Below are 20675 nucleotides of genomic sequence, written 5' to 3'. Positions count from 1 at the left end.
GTGGCAAAGAAAAAAGTCTTCCTTCCTCCATTTTTCCCATTTCCGCAAACCAGACTTTGCTTTCCAGTAACCCAGAGAAGATGTTGCTGGGGGTGAGGGGGATGCGAATAGGGGCCACAGTGCAAAGAGCAAAAGAAGTGGACCCCAGCTTCTGGCTTCCAAAGGCTCAGGTTCAAGAGACAGTAGAGTTTTTCAAAGGCAGTTTCTAATTGTTTACACTTTGGCTTTACGTGCTGACTTTACACCTTAACCCTGAGGTCAGAGGAGACTCCATATATCCCCATCCTACACGTCATCTTTCAACTCCCAGCCTGTATAACTGACCACTAGACACATCTGCTTGAATGTCTCACAAACATCTCAAACAAGCATCTTCAAAACTGAACTCTGGATTTTCCTCTCTAACCAGTTTCTCCCCGTCTCTGTTGCCACCACGCTAATCTAAGCTATTACAGTCCCATCGTGGGATTCACTGAAGTAGCCCGATTGCAAACCCTGCTTTCACAGTTGACTCCATAGGGTCCATTCTCACATAGTGACGGTTGTGTCATAGCTATTCTGGTTAAAATCTTTAAAAATCTTCCTAATATCCTTACTGTAATCTAAATCCTTATTAGGGCCACGTGGCCCTGTGAAATCTTGCCCCTGCCTACCTTTTTCCAACTTCACCTAGGTTCCTCTCTGCGTCACTCACTGCATTTCAATCATCCTGGCCTCCTTCATTCCTCTCAAATACGCTAAACTCTTTCCCACCTGATTGCCTGCCCCTGGTGGAGGGAACAGCATACGTGAAGACACTGACATGGCTAGCTGCTTCTCAGCCTTTAGGTCTTAACTTCAAAATATCTTCTCAAAGAGGCCTTTCCTAGCTCCTGAGTCTACAATAGGTGCTCACACTTCTCTCTCACCATACCCTGCTTTTTCCTTTGAGTACTTCTTATAATTTGTTATTATATATTCATTTAGTTTTCTTATTTATTGTCTGTTCCACCTGTTCACCTCCTGCCCAGACCATGGGCTCCTTGAGGACAGGGACCTCTGTGTCTTGTGTATCAGAATATATTCAGTATCGGGCACTGTTATGGACTGAATTGTGTTTTCCCAAGATTCATATGTTGAAACCCTAACCCCAAGAGTGACTGAATTTGGAGACAGGGCCTTGTCTTGGCTCAGGCTGCTATAATAAAATGCCATAGACAGGGTGGCTTATTAACAACCAGAAATTTATTTCTCACAGTTCTGGAGGCTGGAAGTCTGAGATCAGGATGCCAGCACAGTTGGGTTCTGATGAGAGCCCTCTTCCAAGTTGCAGACTGGCGACTTCTCATTGCATCCTCACACGGCAAAACAGGAACTAGCTAGCTCTCTGGTCTCTTCTTATAAGGGCACTAATGCCATTCATGAGGGCTCTACCATCATGATCTAATAACCTCCCAAAGGCCTCACCTCCAAATACCATCACAATGAGAATTAGATTCAACATATGAATTTTGCAGGAACACTAACATTTAGTCCATAACAGGTCTTTAAAGAAGTAATTAAAGCTCTAAATGAGGCCATAAGGATGGGGTCCTAATCCAATATGATTAGCATCCTTATAAGAAGAGGAGACCAAGACAGGGGAACCTGAGAACTGGTGGCCATTAGCCAGGCAGAAGGAAATAGTGTATGCAAAGGCCCTGAGGTTGAGAGGAGCACAGTGTATTTTAGGATCTGAAAGGTGGAGATCAGAGAACAAGGAGAGAGGTTCTAGAAGAGGCTGGTGAGGCAGGCCAGAGCCAGACCAGGCAGGGCTTCTCAGGCCACATGCAAGAGTTTGGAGTAAGGGTAATCCATGTTAAGGACAGAAATGACAGGATCAGGTTTGTGTGGCAACAAGATCCGTCTGGCTGCTCTGTGGAGAGTTTGTAAGATGGGGTTGGGGTGGGGTAGGGTGGGATGGGGGGGAGGTGAGGATAGATGTAGAGAGACCAGGAGTCCACAGGAGGCAAAGTGCAAAACCGTGGCTTGAACTAGGGTGATGGAAGCAGAGATGAGCGGGTAATTCCAAAAGATATTTAGAAAGATGTGCAAAAAAGAAAAAGACCAGGTCCTTGCTCTCAAAAACCTTACTTTTTCTGAGGATGGAAAGCCATGCAGAAGGTAGGAATGGTAGTAGATAAGGGAAGGAATAAATAGGAAGAGGAAGGCATAGAGCCTGGTCTAATAGAATCCTGAAAGTATAAAAAATGGAATTCTGAGGGGTGATACTGTAAGAAGAGGAAAGTCAAGATTCTTGTGCCTAACGCTGTTCGTCTGATTACCTTACAAAATCCCCTTTGTAACGCAGAAGCCCCAACGTGTATCAGTTCACTACTGGAAATAATATTTTGCATTAAGAGTTTTGGCTTTTAGCCCACCTTCATTCAGTTTTAGATCTGATTTTTTGCTACTCAACAGATCGTACTCTTGGTTGCCTTTTAATTAGTGGATTGCTGTTCTTTATCTGCAGTCTCTGACTAGCAACCTTATTATAACAATTGCCCAAGACTCAGAACTGCACAGGGCACAATAAAAATCTGCAATAATGAAAATGCTTAAATTAAATAAAAATCTCCTAACAAGTAGCAGAGCATGCTGGAATGGATTATATGAGTCACCGACTGTATGAATGATTTATTTTGGAAGTTATATCAGCTGAAGAAGATCATATTTTGATCTCAACATTCAATACTCAGGCTTGTCCTAATACCCTCATCACAGAGCCTCTGAATGAAATAGCCTCATGCAGAGATTATTAATCTATAAATAACACCCTGATGGTCTATTGGGATTTACGACTACTGTTTTTAAAAATATTTGCTAGTGGCTTTAATGGTTGCTGCATATTTCTTTTCAGTGCCCCATATCTGTTTGTAACTGTGTGTGAGTGAGTGTGCGTGTTGTAAGCTTGCTAAACTAGCCATATTGTGATATACAGGCTAGAATCTGCTTCTCGTTCTTATTTTTTTTAATACACTATTAGATTGCATTGATTTTTTTTTAAAATAAATTTATTTTATTTATTTTTATTTTTGGCTGCGTTGGGTCTTTGTTGCTGTGCGCGGGCTTTCTGTAGTTGCGGTGAGCGGGGGCTATTCTTTGTTGCGGTGCGCGGGCTTCTCATTGTGGTGGCTTCTCTTGTTGCAGAGCAGGGGCTCTAGGCACACAGGCTTCAGTAGTTGTTACATTCGGGCTCAGCAGTTGTGGCTCGTGGGCTCTAGAGCGCAGGCTCAGTAGTTGCGGCACACGGGCTTAGTTGCTCCGCTGCACGTGGGATCTTCCCGGACCAGGGCTCAAACCCGTGTCCCCTGCATTGGCAGGCAGATTCCCAACCACTGCGCCACCAGTGGCGCAGTTTTAGATCTGCGCCCATCTTTCTTAGGAAGGGAAGCCCATCTTTCTTATTTTTAAAGAAGAATAAGAAAAGAAGAAAGCCTTATAAAACATTAAAGAAAATCCCAATTTTGTGACTTGCAGAATGCAGAATGGTTTTATGAATGGAAAACTAGAGAGCTATGTTCTAAATTCTATTCCTCCTTTACTAGAGCAGCACAAAGGAATCGCATGGCAAGAGATCTCATCAGACACTTCCCAAAAGAGGAGATCCGAATGGCCAGTAATGACACGAAAGGGTACTCGACCTCCTCAGTAATCAGAGAAATGCAAATGGAAATGAAAATGAGATGCCTTAGCAGAATGGCTAGAGTTAAAAGGACTGACTGACGAAGCGCTGACAAAGACGTGGAACAGCGGGAACACTCATACATTCCTGGTGGGAGTAAAGTTGGCATAACCATATTGGAAAACTGACAGTGTCTAGAAAAGATGAACGTGGACATACACAACAATTCTACTTACAAGAACATCATCGTATTAGTTTTCTATTGCTGCCGTAACGAATTACCACAAACTTAGTGAAATAAAACAACACATCTTTTTATCTTAGGGTTCTGCAGTTCAGAAGTTCAAAATGGGTCTCCTGGGTTAAAATCAAGGTGTCAGCAAGGCTGTGTTCTTTCTGGAGATTCTAGGGAAGAATCCTTTTCCTTTATCATTTCAACTTCTAGAGGCCACCCATAGTCCTTGGCTGATGGTCCCAGAGCCAGCAACAGTGGGTGGGTCTGAGAATGCATCACTCTGACCTCCTTTTCTGCCCCCTCTCCAACTTGCACATTTAAGGACACTTGTGATTACACTGGGCCCAGCCAGATCATCCAGGATAACCTTCCTATCTTAAAGTCAGCTGATTATCAAATGTACTTCCATTTGCTACCCTAATTCCACTTTGCCATGAAATGTAACATATTCATAGGTTCTGGGGATTAGAATGTAGATATCTCTGTGGACCATTAATCTGCCTACCACAATGGCTAACAGAAATGCATGCACGTGTGTATCAAAAGACATGTACAAGGAGGTTTAGAGCCTAGCGTAGGTAGTGTCTTTATTGGCCAAAACGTGGAAATAACCCAAATGTGTATCAGTGGTAGAATAGATTGTTATATAATGTATATTGTAGTATATTCATATAACAGAATCCTTTATGGTAATGAAATACATTGAGTTACAGCTTCATACTACAGCTTAAATTGACCTCACACATATGTTAAGCAAGAAGCCAGATGCAAAACACGTACCGCAGGATTTTATTTATATATAAGTTTAAAAACAGGCAAATGTGTCAATTATACCTCAGTAAAGCTGAAAAAAAAAAAAAAAACCCAAGCAAATGTGGTGCCAGAGTCGAGGTAGTGGCCACATTTACGGAGGAAGAAGAAAGGTGATGACTGGGAGGAGAACTAGGGCTTCTGGATGCTTCTGGATGATTCTAGGTCATGTTCTGTTTCTTGACCTGAGTGGTTACATGGGTGTGTTCATTTTATGAAAATTCACTGAGCTGTACACTTTAGATCTGTACACTTTTCATATCTGTGTTATACTTTGATAAAAAGGTTTTTAAAATGACCCACCTATGTACTTTTTCTTTTTTTTTTTTTTTTTTTAAATTTTATTTATTTATTTATTTATGGCTGTGTCGGGTCTTAGTTCCTGTGCGAGGGCTTTCTCCAGTTGCGGCAAGTGGGGGGCCACTCTTCATCACAGTGCGTGGGCCTCTCACTACCACGGCCTCTCTTGTTGCGGAGCACAGGCTCCAGACACGCAGGCTCAGTAATTGTGGCTCACAGGCCCAGTCGCTTCGCAGCATGTGGGATCTTCCCAGACCAGGGCTCGAACCCGTGTCCCCTGCATTGGCAGGCAGATTCTCAACCACTGCGCCACCAGGGAAGCCCTGTACTTTTTCTTATTAAATGTTTTTAACTATTGGTCTCACGTCACTGGGCAGCCCTGGGGAGAGGCCCACACGATTGAGTTTGGAAGCAGATCTTCCGAGGCCTGTGAACAGCCACACAGGTGAGCTTGAAGTGGCCCCTGGAGCCTTGGGATGAGGCTGCAGCCCAGACCGACACCTTGACTGCAGCCTGTGAGACCCTGAGCCAGACACCAGCTCAACCACTCCCAGATGCCTGACCCACAGGAACCGTGAGACAACGGATATTTGCTGTTTCAAATCGCTAAGTATTGGGGGTAATTTGTTACTCAGCAATAGATCACTAATATGGGAACCACCTAGTGCTGCTTCGCATTTGCAGAGATTTTCGGGAGAGGCCTGGCCTGCGCAGTCCACATATCCACGTGAAAGCGTAAGTGCAGCTCTGATCAGAAAGTCGGCTCCATAAATCAGTGCCCTGTCAGGGAGTACAAGGAACAGGTGTAGTGTGCAGCCCACATGAGCTGGGCAAAGAGCAACACCTGCATTACAGAAGACAGAAAACGGTGACGCTGTGTCCCAAAGGTTGGGCCTAGACATCCCGTACCAAACACTAGGTAGAGAGATAAAGGTCCCGCTGGCTGATACTCCGACACACTCCAGATATGGCGTCCGGGGCATGGATTCCTTTCCTGCAAGACTTCAGATGAGCCCTTCTTTTCCTCCAAGTACAGCAACCAGTGGTTCCCAGAGCCTTTTCAACCCCTATGATGGTTGCTCAAGCCTTCCCCGGAGCAGCTGTGCTGAGGAGTGCTTCCAAGCAATGGAAACAAGGAAGTCCTGTGACGTCACACCTCCCCTGAGCTGCTCCAGACCTGGCCGCTCAGCCAAGTGACCGAGCTCTGCCACTGGCTGCATGACTTCTCAGCTGCCCCCTCCACAGCCCAGCACACAGGCGTGTTCCTCTTCCTCCAGGGAAACTTGTTGACAGATTTTGTGGTTATTTACCACTAAATCTGGCCGCACACTTTCCCACAGATGTCTCCAAACTCCGTAATACGTATCGCAACACCCCAGCTAGCTCGCAGGCTTTTGGAGACACAGAATTTGTCTCATGCACCCTCTGTAGCATCACACGCGAAGGCAGGCTGGTCACACGCGCCCTTGAACTCGGGGGAAGGAGCCACGTGTGCAGAGATATGCTTATTTCTACATTCACACAGACGTGCCAAGAAAAGGCAGCTTTTTTATTTCCTATAACTGATCTGCTCTTCACCATCAGCCCCCATCCCATTGGGTAACTCTGAAGAGAAACAAAATTAAAATTTGAGCAGTGTATAGTTTCATAGTTTATTTTGCCTAAAATGGGTTGTTTGTTTCTTTGTTTTAATCACTCAGCCTCTTCGCGGTGTGAAGCTCAGTAGTTCAGATTTCCTCCATACCTAGTTCCTTTCAAGGATGCTGTGTGGAAAGGTAGAGAGTATTCAGGGCCTTATGGTAGCAGAGATCGGGGGGCAGCCTTCACTGAATCATTTCACTCAAAAAATATTGATCGAGCTCCTACTATGTCCCAGTACTATGTTCCAGGGGCTGGATAGACAGCAGTGGACAAAGTCCCTACCCTCTGGCCTCATGGACCTTATATTCTGCGGGATGTACAACAGATAATATATAGACTCACAATATGTAATATGTCGGGGGAGATATGTGATTATGCAGGCGGGAGAGGCAGGTTAAGGGAGACAGAGAGTGCAGGGCAGGGCTGTTCTTTCACATGGGGTGGCCACGGAAGAGCCTACTAATAAGAAGACATTTGAAGCTGAGTCCTGAAGAAAGTGCAGGACCGATTCTGGGGGCAGGGCCTTCCAGGCAGGCAGAACAGCAAGGGCACAGGCCTGGAGGCCAGCGCGGGCATGATGTGGAGCAGGAAGTGCAGGGACTCCTGACGGCTGGACTGGAGGGAGCGAGGGTGAGAGGCAGCCAGAGTGCGGCAGACCCGGTGGGCTGTGGGAAGGAGTTTTGCTTTTACAGTGAGATGAGAAGCCTCTGGGGACTTAGAGCAGAGAAGCGACATACATTTTAAAAGTCCCATTACAGCTGCTGGTGGGGAACAGGCTACAGGGGAGCAGGCGTGGGCGAAGAGAGGTGAGTTGGAAGGCGACTGCAAAAATCCTGGTGAACGACAACAGTGCATGGCCCAGGGTCGTAGCACTAATGGTATGAGAGATAAAGAAGTCGAGGGTACTCCATGGCTTTTGGTTGAGCGATTGGAAGACTGGCATTTCCCTGTAGAAGAAGAGAAGGCTGGGGGGGAGGCTTTCTGAGGGGAGAAGAGGGCATGGACTTCAGTTTTGTGTAAGCAGAAGTGTTAAGGAAGGAACTGCCTTTAAAGGTCTGAGTTCAAGGAAGAGCAAAGAGTGGAGACATACGATTGAGATTTGTAGTGTATGGGAAGTGTTTCAAGCCGTGACACTGGATGATATCACTAAAGGAGTTGAGTATAGACAGGAATTCCAGAGCTTGGAGATAAAGAGGAATCTGCAAAGGGGACTGAGAAAGAGGACCGGTCCCAGCCATTTGCCCTGGTCTCAATGTCTCCGCCCAGGGCAGTGTCTTCTGCCAACCCCAAGCTTCCACCTGCCCCCAGCACTCTCTGCATCCCCTCTTGGCCAGGGAAGAACTTCCGGATGCTCTGATCTTCCTGAGCCGGCCAAGGGGACCCAGAAGTGCCGCCTCAGGGTCCTTCATGCAGCCACTTCCTCAGTCAATGCCTTATGACCGCTCTTTTGTCACCTTGGACAGGTGGTTCTTTGACTGGGAACAGGTAGCCTCCTCTAAGGTGTGACCATGTGCCACAAGGTCACCCTTCACTTTAACCTTCTCAGCTCCCCCATAACTACCTGTTTCTCTCCCCAGTCCTCCACCTACACACACACACAAACACCAACACACACACTGAAGGCTTCCCACCCCTAGAAACGGGCAACGAGAACCCACCTGATCCCTCATCCCAGCTCAGTCTCCCCTCAACCTGGATAGGTCTTCTCTCTGATGTGGACCTCCCTTTTCCAAAACTCACCCATCTATCCAACCAGGCATGGCTCTTCATACGTTAGAAGACCTATCCAGGTTTCTAGAATCTAGAAAATCCTCTTCTCATTCCATAAATCCTAGCTTTCAAGATCAAGCTCTTGACTAAGAGGTCAAAGTAGTGAGGATTCGATACCCAAAGGTAATCAAGCTGCCTCTCAGTTCTACCCACCTTCTCCTTCCCTGGTGCAGTAAACTCTGTGACTCAGACTTGGAGGGAGATTGTTGCAAGTAATGTGATTTAAAGGAGAAATGAAAATACGTCATTTTTAATATTTTCCAAATAGGATTCTGTTCTCAACCCAACCATCTACCTGTAGATAACAATTCTCCCTTTCCCTTTCACTCCCTACTCACCAAAAAGAGGGGGATCTAGAGGTGAATTGTGAATGGAAAACCTTATAGTGAGGGCTGAGAGGGAAGGGAGTAGAGCACAGACTGCATGAGAGGGCAGGTGAGAATCAGCAGAGACTCAGAGCTGGGAAGGCAGGGCAGTCCTGAGGCTCACCTCCCGGTCTTCTCCAGGCTGGGAATGGGTTGGGAGGGGGCATATTTTTAATGTGCAAGGTCCCTGCCCCTGGAGTCAAGCCCGAGCCCTGAAGAGCTTAGTTCTGTGGCCAGCGAGAGAAGCTGCAGGAGGAGGTGCTACTGAGCCCAGGGAAGATTTAGCACATTGATTTTTTCCCCTTTATTTTTTTTTAGGCACTGTGGTTTGTGATTGAGTGGGGAGGTTGGGGAGGAGAGCCAAGGCTTTTAAAGGTGCCAATACTCCAGCCAGAAATAAGGAAGAGTGGCTGCTAAAAGAGCCTGGATTCTCCGTTCCACCCTCCTGTGCCTCATTTTTCTTCTCCTCTTTCTGCTTTCTTGGATGACCCTGCCTGTCAGCAATGTGATTAAAAGCTTTGGTGAAGCGCAGAGCAGGACTGGGAAGAGGGCTCAGAGCGGGAGTCAGAAGGCCTGGGTCCTGAGCCTGGCTGATGATCTGACCTTGAGCACATCGCCACGCAGCTCCCTGGTTCTTGCCTCCCTTCCTTCACGTGCTCTTTCATTGTGACATCCGTCAAATATTAACGGAGTGTCTATTGTGTGCCAGGCACTCTTCATGCAGTCGTGACAAAACAGACATGGTCCTGCCCTCAGGGGGCTTATACTCTAGGAAGGTAGAGGACATTCAAGAAAGGGCAAGAAATAAATATGTGCCTACAGGTAATGCTAAATGCCACCGAGCAAAACAACCGCACACTATGGAAGAGAATCACCACGCAGTTGGCAGTCAGGGCAGGTTTCTCTCTGAGATATTTAAGCGAGGGCCACAAGGATGACATAAAATGGAGGTGGGACCCAGGTCACGCCCACGGGGACAGAGTGCCAAGGAAACCAACAGATGATGAGGAAAAGAGCTCCAGTTGACCCCTCATCTGGTAGGACAGATTCAGGAGCTACTTTCCACATTTTTTAAGCTTATTCACTTGTTCGTTAGCACCAGCCTGTAAGGTGGCACCTAGAAATCCAGTGTCTGAATGTTTCCTGCCCTTGACAGAACCATGTTAAGGGCATAGTGGTACAAGTCTGCTATTTTCTTTTTTTTAAATAGGACTTTCTAAATTGAAAGAATTTGTGAACAATGCTATAATTAGGATCTAAAATACTTCTTATATCAAAAGTCAGGAAGCAGAGATACTTGTGAAATCAACTCTCTACATTTTCATTTGGGAAAGCATCAAATTCTTTTATAGAAAATTGGAAATTGAGTATGTCCCAAGATCTTTCTTATACAGTAGTAACATTCCCATCTGGTAGACTCTGAGCAATTACCAACAAAGATCAATAAAGCCAAGTTGTACGTTGGTGACTATGGTTACAAATATTCTTTCCATTCTTTTCTCCCTATTATCCATCTCCATGCCCATTTACTCAGCAAACACTTACTAGACACCTACTGTGTGCCAGGGACCATCCTTCACACTGGCTGGGAATATAGCAATGAACAAAACAGAACAGACTAAGTCCCTCTTCTTGGGAAGCTTATCTTTTGCTGGGGGGAGACAGTCAATAAATAAACAAATTAACAAGCAATGAGTCTGTTAGCCATTGATGACAAAAAGAGAAAGAAAGCAGAGAAAGGAGATACAGAGTGACTCATGGGGGAAAGAGTTCCTACTTTGTACAGAAGTCAGAGAAGATGATATTTGAGCGGAGACTGGAAAGACTCGAGGGAAAGAGTAGTCCAGGCAGAGGAAACAGAATACGCAAAGGCTCTGGGTGGTGGGGTGTTTGATATGTTCTAGAAACAGGAAGTTGGTGTGGCTGGAGTGGAGTGAGAGGTGTCTTAGTTTTCATACTTCCTGAGACAAGGATTTGGGTACAAGGGGTTTCTGGAGGTGATCTTAGGAAGCACTAAGAGATAGTGGGGAAGAGAGAGAGGGAAGGAAGGAAAGCTAACAATGGGACATTAATGAGTGGGTGTCTCAGTGTGGGCCACTGAGGCTCAGTCCTGCTGGGGACCTCTGAGAATACATGGGACATGCCTCAGAACTGCCCCAGTGACCAGTCAGGAAGCTGGGTATTTTCCCACTCCTGCCTCACTGCTGAAGATGGCTTCTGGAAGCTGCCCCTGAGGCCATAGAAGACCTCCAGGCAGATGCACAAAGACCACTGGAGCCCAGGGCAGTGTTAGCAGGTGGCCTCTGGGACAAGCCAGGGGTGTGGGCAGGGCACTGACCCCATCTGCTGGAGGAGGCAACAGGAAGAGATGAGATCCAGAGGCAGCGCAGCCCAGATCAGGCGGGCCTGCTAGACCTCGATAAGAACTGCGGACTTTATCTTCAGCACAGTGGCAAGCATTTGGAGACTTTAAGCAACATGATCTGATTTCCACTTTTAAATAAAAATATTATGGGGGCTGGGGGGGAGGGATAGACTGGGAGGTTGAGGTTGACATGTACACACACTGCTATATTTAAAGCAGATAACCAACAAGGACCTACTGTACAGCACAGGGAACTCCGCTCAATACTCTGTATTGACGTAAATGGGAAAAGAATTTGAAAAAAAAGACATGCATTTCTATGTATAACTGAATCACTTTGCTGTACACCTGAAACTACCACAATATTGTTAATCAACTGTACTCCAATATAAAATTTTTAAAAAAATTTTTAAAAGATGTGGTATATACACACAATGGACTATTACTCAGCCATTAAAAAAGAATGAGGAGAGCCGACTCCCTCTTGTGAGAGCACCGGAATCACAAATAACTGCTGAACAATCATCATCAGGAAGACACTGGAACTCACCAAAAAATATACCCCACATCCAAAGACAAAGGAGAAGCCACAATGAGATGGTAGGAGGGGCGCAATCACAATAAAATTAAATCCCATAACTGTTGGGTGGGTGACTCACAAACTGGAGAACACTTATACCACAGAAGTCCACCCACTGGAATGAAGGTTCTGAGCCCCACGTCAGGCTTCCCAGCCTGGGGGTCCGGCAATGGGAGGAGGAATTCCTAGAGAATCAGACTTTGAAGGCTAGCGGGATTTGATTGCAGGACTTCGACAGGACTGGGGGAAACAGAGACTCCACACTTGGAGGGCACACACAAAGTAGTGTGCACATTGGGACCCAGGGGAAGGAGCAGTGACCCTGTAGGAGACTGAACCAGACCTACCTGCTAGTGTTGGAGGGTCTCCTGCAGAGGCGGGGGGGCCGTGTCTCACCGTGAGTACAAGGACACTGGCAGGAGAAGTTCTGGGAAGTGCTCCTTGGCGTGAGCCCTCCCAGAGTCCGCCATTAGCCCCACCAAAGAGCCTGGGTAGGCTCCAGTGTTGGGCTGCCTCAGGTCAAACAACCAACAGGGAGGGAACCCAGTCCCACCCATCAGCAGACAAGCAGATTAAAGTTTTACTGAGCTCTGCCCACCAGAGCAACAGCCAGCTCTACCCACCACCAGTCCCTCCCATCAGGAAACTTGCTTAAGCCTCTTAGATAGCCTCATCCACCACAGGGCAGACAGCAGAAGCAAGAAGAACTACAATCCTGCAGCCTGTGGAACAAAAACCACATTCACAGAAAGATAGACAAGATGAAAAGGGCAGAGGGCTATGTACCAGATGACGGAACAAGATAAAACTCCAGAAAAACAACTAAATGAAGTGGAGATAGGCAACATTCCAGAAAAAGAATACAGAATAATGATAGTGAAGATGATCCAGGACCTCGGAAAAACAATGGAGGCAAAGATCGAGAAGATGCAAGAAATGTTTAACAAAGACCTAGAAGAATTAAAGAACAAACAAACAGAGATGAACAATACAATAACTGAAATGAAAACTACACTAGAAGGAATCAATAGCAGAATAACTGAGGCAGAAGAACGGATAAGTGACCTGGAAGACAGAATGGTGGAATTCACTGCTGCGGAACAAAATAAAGAAAAAAGAATGAAAAGGAATGAAGACAGCCTAAGAGACCTCTGGGACAACATTAAACACAACAATAGTCACATTATAGGGGTCCCAGAAGGAGAAGAGAGAGAGAAAGGACCCAAGAAAATATTTGAAGAGACAATAGTCGAAAACTTCCCTAACATGGGAAAGGAAATAGCCACCCAAGTCCAGAAAACGCAGAGAGTCCCAGGCAGGATAAACCCAAGGAGAAACACGCCAAGAAACATACTAATCAAATTGGCAAAAATTAAAGACAAAGAAAAATTATTGAAAGCAGCAAGGGAAAAATGACAAATAACATACAAGGGAACTCCCATAAGGTTAACAGCTGATTTCTCAGCAGAAACTCTACAAGCCAGAAGGGAGTGGCATGATATACTTAAAGTGATGAAAGGGAAGAACCTACAACCAAGATTACTCTACCTGGCAAGGATCTCATTTAGATTTGATGGAGAAATCAAAAGCTTTACAGACAAGCAAAAGCTAAGAGAATTCAGCACCACCAAACCAGCTCTACAACAGATGCTAAAGGAACTTCTCTAAGTGGGAAACACAACAGAAGAAAAGGACCTACAAAAACAAACCCAAAACAATTAAGAAAATGGTAATAAGAACAAACATATTGATAATTACCTTAAACATGAATGGATTAAATGCTCCAACCAAAAGACACAGGCTTGCTGAATGGATACAAAAACAAGACCCATATATATGCTGTCTACAAGAGACCCACTTTAGACCTAGGGACACATACAGACTGAAAGTGAGGGGATGGAAAAAGATAGTCCATGCAAATGGAAATCAAAAGAAAGCTGGAAAAAAAAAAAAAGAAAGCTGGAGTAGCAATACTCCTATCAGATAAAATAGACTTTAAAATAAAGAATGTTACAAGAGACAAGGAAGGACACTACATAATGATCAACGGATCAATCCAAGAAGAAGATATAACAATTATAAATATATATGCATCCAACATAGGAGCACCTCAATACCTAAGGCAACTGCTAACAGCTATAAAAGAGGAAATCAACAGTAACACAGTAATAGTGGGGGACTTTAACACCTCACTTACACCAATGGACAGATCATCCAAACAGAAAATTAATAAGGAAACACAAGCTTTAAATGACACAATAGACCAGATAGATTTAATTGATATTTATAGGACATTCCATCCAAAAACAGCAAATTACACTTTCTTCTCAAGTGCGCATGGAACATTCTCCAGGATATATCACATCCTGGGTCACAAATCGAGGCTCAGTAAATTTAAGAAAATTGAAATCATATCAAGCATCTTTTCTGACCACAACACTATGAGATTAGAAATGAATTACAGGGAAAAAAAACACAAACACATGGAGGCTAAACAATACGTTATTGAATAACCAAGAGATCACTGAAGAAATCAAAGAGGAAATCAAAAAATACCTAGAGACAAATGACAATGAAGACACGACGATCCAAAACCTATGGGATGCAGCAAAAGCAGTTCTAAGAGGAAAGTTTATAGCAATACAATCCTACCTCAAGAAAAAACAAACATCTCAAATAAGCAACCTAACCTTACACCTAAAGGAACTAGGGAAAGAAGAACAAACAAAACCCAAAGTTAGTAGAAGGAAAGAAATCATAAAGATCAGAGCAGAAATAAATGAAATAGAAACAAAGAAAACAATAGCAAAGATCAATAAAACTAAAAGCTGGTTCTTTGAGAAGATAAACAAAATTGATAAACCATTAGCCAGACTCATCAAGAAAAAGAGGGAGAGGACTCAAGTCAATAAAATTAGAAATGAAAAAGGAGAAGTTAAAACAGACACCGCAGAAATACAAAGCATCCTAAGAGACTACAACAAGCAACTCTATGTCAATAAAATGGACAGCCTGGAAGAAATGGACAAATTCTTAGAAAGGTATAACCTTCCAAGACTGAACCAGGAAGAAATAGAAAATATGAACAGACCAATCACCAGAAATGAAATTGAAACTGTGATTAAAAATCTTCCAACAAACAAAAATCCAGGACCAGATGGCTTCACAGGTGAATTCTATCAAACATTTAGAGAAGAGCTAACACCCATCCTTCTCAAACTCTTCCAAAAAACTGTAGAGGAAGGAACACTCCCAAACTCATTCTATGAGGCCATCATCACCCTGATACCAAAACCAGACAAAGATACTACAAAAAAAGAAAATTACAGACCAATATCACTGATGAATATAGATGCAAAAATCCTCAACAAATTACTAGCAAACAGAATCCAACAACACATTAAAAGGATCATACACCATGATCAAGTGGGATTTATCCCAGGGATGCAAGGATTCTTCAATATATGCAAATCAATCAATGTGATACACCATATTAACATATTGAAGAATAAAAACCATATGATCATCTCAATAGATGCAGAAAAAGCTTTTGACAAAATTCAACACCCATTTATGATAAAAACTCTCCAGAAAGTGGGCATAGAGGGAACCTACCTCAACATAATAAAGGCCATATACGACAAACCCACAGCAAACATGATTCTCAATGGTGAAAAACGGAAAGCATTTCCTCTAACATCAGGAACAAGACAAGGATGTCCACTCTCACCACTACTATTCAACGTAGTTTTGGAAGTTCTACCCACGGCAATCAGAGAAGAAAAAGAAATAAAAGGAATACTAATTGGAAAAGAAGAAGTAAAACTGTCACTGTTTGCAGATGACATGATACTATACATAGAGAATCCTCAAGATGCCACCAGAAAACTACTAGAGCTAATCAATGAATTTGGTTAAGTTGAAGGATACAAAATTAATGCACAGAAATCTCTTGCATTCCTATACACCAATGATGAAAAATCTGAAAGAGAAATTAAGGAAACACTCCCATTGATCATTGCAACAAAAAGAATAAAATAATTAGGAATAAACCTACCTAGGGAGACAAAACACCTGTATGCAGAAAACTATAAGACACTGATGAAAGAAATTAAAGATGATACCAACAGATGGAGAGATATACCATGTTTTTGGATTGGAAGAATCAATATTGTGAAAATGACTATACTACCCAAAGCAATCTACAGATTCAATGCAATCCCTATCAAATTACCAATGGCATTTTTTACAGAACTAGAACAAAAAATCTTAAAATTTGCATGGAGACACAAAAGCCCCTGAATAGCCAAAGTGGTCTTGAGGGAAAAAAACAGAGCTGGAGGAATCAGACTCCCTGACTTCAGAGTATACTACAAAGCTACAGTAATCAAGGAAATATGGTACTGGCACAAAAACAGAAATATAGATCAATGGAACAGGATAGAAAGCCCAAAGATAAACCGACACACCTACGGTCAACTAATCTATGACAAAGGAGGCAAGGATATAAAATGGAGAAAAGACAGTCTCTTCAATAAGTGGTGCTGGGAAAACTGGACAGCTACATGTAAAAGAATGAAATTAGAACACTCCCGAACACCATACACAAAAATAAACTCAAAATGGATTAGAGACCTAAATGTAAGACTGGACACTATAAAAGTCTTCGAGGACAACATAGGAAGAACACTCTTTGACATAAATCACAGCAAGATCTTTTTTGATCCACCTCCTAGAGTAATGGAAATAAAAACAAAAATAAGCAAATGGGACCTAATGAAACTTAAAAGCTTTTACAAAGCAAAGAAAACTACAAACAAGATGAAAAGACAACCCTCAGAAAGGGAGAAAATATTTTCAAATGAAGCAACTGACAAAGGATTAATCTCCAAAATATACAAGCAGTTCATGCAGCTCAATATTAAAGAAACAGACAACCCAATCCAAAAATGGGCAGAAGACCTAAATAGACATTTCTCCAAAGAAGACATACAGATGGCCAAGAAGCACATGAAAAGCTGCTCAGCATCACTAATTATTAGAGAAATGCAAATCAAAACTACAATGAGGTATCACCTCACACCAGTTTGAATGGTCATCATCAGAAAATCTACAAGTAACAAATGCTGGAGAGGGTGTGGCGAAAGGGAACCCTCTTGCACTGTTGGTGGGAATGTAAATTGATACAGCCACTATGGAGAACAGTATGGAGGTTCCTTAAACAACTAAAAATAGAATTACCATATGATCCAGCAATCCCACTAGTGGGCATAGACCCTGAGAAAACCATAATTCAAAAAGACACATGCACCACAATGTTCATTGCAGCACTATTCACAATAGCCAGGTCATGGAAGCAACCTAAATGCCCAGCGACAGACGAATGGATTAAGAAGATGTGGTACATACATACAATGGAATATTACTCAGCCATAAAAAGGAACGAAATTGGGTCATTTGTAGAGACATGAATGGATCTAGAGACTGTCATACAGAGTGAAGTAAGTCAGAAAGAGAAAAACAAATATCTTACATTAACGCATATATGTGGAACCTAGAAAAATGGTACAGATGAACCGATTTGCAGGGCAGAAATAGACACAGATGTAGAGAACAAACGTATGGACACCAAGGGGGGAAAGTGGTGGGGGGGTGGGGGTGGGGGTGTGATGAATTGGGCGATTGGGATTGACATGTATACACTGATGTGTATAAAACTGATGACTGATAAGAACCTGCTGTATAAAAAAAAATAAAATAAAATTCAAAAAAAATTAAATAAATAAAAAAAATAAAGTTCTAGAGAACCTAAAAAAAAAAAAAGAATGAAATTCTACCATTTGCAACAATGTGGATGGACCTAGAGGGTATTATGCTTAGTGAAATAAGTTAGAGAAAGACAAAAACTCTATCACTTATATGTAGAATCTAAAAAAATAAAATGAATGTACATAACAAAACAGAAACAGATTCACAGATAAAGAGAACAAACAAGTGGTTACCAGTGGGGAGAGGGAGGGGCAAGATAGAAGTATGGAATTAAGAGATACAAACTGCTATGTATAAAATAAGTAACAAGGATATATTGCACAGCATAGGGAAATACGGCCATTGTTTTGTGATAACTTTAAATGGAGTATAATCTATAAAAATATTGAATCACTGTGTTGTACACCTGAAACTAATATAATATTGTAAGTCAACTATACTTTAATAAAAAATTTAAATCTAAAAATATATTATGACTGCTGTGGGGAGAATATACAGTAGCAGAGCAAGGATGGAAGCAGGGAGATCAGTTAGGAAGGCTTTGCAATAACGTAGGCAAGAAATGATGGCAGTTTGGCCCAGGGTGGTAGCAGCTGGATGGCAAGAGGTAGCTGATTTCTTGGTATATTTAGAAGGAAGAGCATACAGAATTTGCCAAAGGATTAGATGTGGGGCAGGAGAGGAAGAGAGGAGTTAAGACTAACTCTAAAATGGGAGAATAGAAGAGACGTTTATTGAGATGGGGTGGGCTTAGGGAGGAATGGTTTGGGACCTGCTCTACTTGGAATGTCTCCAAGTGGAAGACACCCACGTGGAGATAGGGATCAGGCAGCAGGATATGTACACCTGGAACTTAACTCATGCTGACCTGACCCACAGCTTTGTCCATTCCCTCCTAGCCAGCCCAGCGTCTTCTCTGTCTTGGCATGACACTGCATGATGTCTTTAAATCTGGGCACTTCCAGCCTCATCCTACACTTCCAACTAGGTTCAATGTCTCCCTGGTTCTCATACTACTCCACTCCCTACTCCTAAATCAAAAGGTGAACAGGCGATTAGGACATGTTCTACGCTTGGAGAACAACCATTTGAATGCCTTCCCCATCTTACTTCCGTCAATTCCTTTCCAGCACCTCCTAAGCAAAGGCAGAAATGCTTAAGTTGCACTGCAGCCTCAATAAGCTACCTCTGAAGCCTTTGCTCATGTCCTACTCACCAAGGAAGTCTCTGAGGATGAGGTTTCTCGTGTGCCCTGGGATGAGGAAGAGAGTTTTTGGAACAGTGGGAACAAGTTACTTTTCCCCTAGAAAGATATACTAATGCTAGCTTATGAAGTAAACAATCTCTAAAGCTCAGTATCTGAACACACTAAAAGTTAATTTCTCACCCACGCCACAGTTCAGTGTAAGTCAGGCATCTCTCCTGGTGGCACTCTTCCACGTGGTGACTCAGGATCCCAGACCCTTCCATTGTGTGTCTCCTCCACTGCAGAGTCTCTCACTTCCAGCACTTGGGACATTGTATGGCCAGGTCTGGAAGTGGCATATGTCACTTCTGCCCACATTCCGTTGTCTGGAACTCAATCCCATGGTTCCACCTAACAGCAAGTGAGGCTGGGGAATCTAGTCTCCCTACCTGCCCAGGAAGAAGCAACAGGACTGGCGAGCATCTCTCCAGTCTCTGACACCAAAAGGTTTACCCCTCGTAGTGATGAATACATTGGTACTTTGGTTTTGCCCTTATTCCTTCGTGAATGTTACAGCGTGATTCTACTTTGCCATGCATGATTGCGCCCAGCGAACCCAAAAGATCGAGTTTCTGAATCAGCATAGTTGAGGACCAAACCGCGCTGACCCAAAGCGCACTCAAGCCGCAAAGTTCCCTCAGGCATGTCTTATCTGGAACAACACTGCCCACCGGAGTCATCAGAAAGGCCCAAGGACATTACCTGTGCTCTGTGCTGTGTTTAATATGTCAATGAAGTGTGTCCTAAATTTACTTATTTCTAGGATCTCTTCCTCATTCCCCAGTCGGCCCGGTTTTACTGCCCTCACATGCTTCCCATGGCGAGGGAGGGAGCTGAGGAAAGTGACTCGGAAAGGAACAAGGCAGAGAAAGGGAGGGAAAGGGCAGGGTAAGGGAGGAAGTAAGCTAAACGGTGAAGATAAAAACCTGTACCTGAGAGGGAGGAAGGGAAGTCAAAGGTGAAAATCAGCTCGGGAGAAAGGGCTGGGGAGCCAACCACCAAGAGGGCGAGAACTCCAGAGAGGCGAGAGGGGGAGGAGCCGGAGGAGAGGGAAATGCAGGCGGAAGGAGGGAGGGGCGCCCTTAAGAGACCCTGGGGCGGCAGCCTGGGAACCGAGTGCAGCTGTTACCACGGCAGCAGCGCAGCTCTTTGGGCTCCAAGGAGCCCGAGCATCCCCTTTGGGAGCAGAACCCGCTCCCACCCCGGAATGGGGGAGCGGGAAGCAGGAAGGAGGGGCAGGTGCAGGGGCGGGTAAGGATGGACCTGAGCGCAGGCAGAGACATACCAGAGGGAGGGGGAAAGCTGCCCCTGCTGGAAAGAACAAGTAAGTGCCCTGTGCTTGGCAGGCTAGCTTTTTACCTCCTGCAGACACTCAAAGCTCCCACTTCTCAGTCTCAGTTTGAAATAAACACACTTGCCCACCAAGACGAAGGGACTGAGGCTGGCGCCTCCCACCCATCCGAGCTGCCCGTGCCTGGGCCTTACCTGGCACACCTGGCCGCACTTGGATGCTTCTCGCCGGGAGTGCAGGCTGCCTCCGGGACTTTCTACTGCTCTGCAGGAAAATCTCAGGGCTGGGGCCTGAGGCCAAGAAGTGCGACGTGGGGTGCGGATGCGGGGGCTGTAATTACGGTACTCGAGGGGGCGGCCGGCCCGAGGCGCAGAAACAGCCACAGAATCAGCCGTAAAGGATCGAACTGGCCCCGCTTCCTCTCTGAACGTTAGCCTCTGTCCTTCGCTCGGCAATACTTTTCAGACTGCTAGCTATTAGCAGACAGAGCATGCGCAGAAAAGGTCCCGCTCAACTCCAGGAGCAGGTGGGCAGGGCAGGTCGCAGAGGTAGCGCCCCTCGGGGCAATTTCCCACAGCTGGGCAACCTGCGCCTTCCCTCATTGGCCGGTTCACTGTTTCACTCCATCCGATCTGCTTGGATTTTGTTTTTCTCTCTCTC

General features: G+C 44.4%; 1 protein-coding gene across 2 annotated transcripts in view; it reads right to left on the bottom strand.

The window, feature by feature from the left end:
- AGK (acylglycerol kinase) overlaps positions 1-20467 on the bottom strand; it is a 126041-nt gene extending 105574 nt beyond the window's left edge. For both annotated transcript variants that reach the window (XM_061198110.1, XM_061198112.1), the window contains exon 1: positions 20210-20467. The gene's annotated coding sequence lies outside the window, so the exon portion shown is untranslated. The remainder of the gene's footprint in view (positions 1-20209) is intronic.
- Between the last annotated feature and the right edge of the window lie 208 nt (positions 20468-20675).

The sequence above is a fragment of the Eubalaena glacialis genome, chromosome 8 (genome assembly GCF_028564815.1).
Source record: "Eubalaena glacialis isolate mEubGla1 chromosome 8, mEubGla1.1.hap2.+ XY, whole genome shotgun sequence".
Classification (NCBI taxonomy): Eukaryota; Metazoa; Chordata; class Mammalia; order Artiodactyla; family Balaenidae; genus Eubalaena; species Eubalaena glacialis.
The sequence above is the reverse complement of the archived record's forward strand: the minus strand, read 5'-3'. Positions and strand labels throughout refer to the sequence as shown.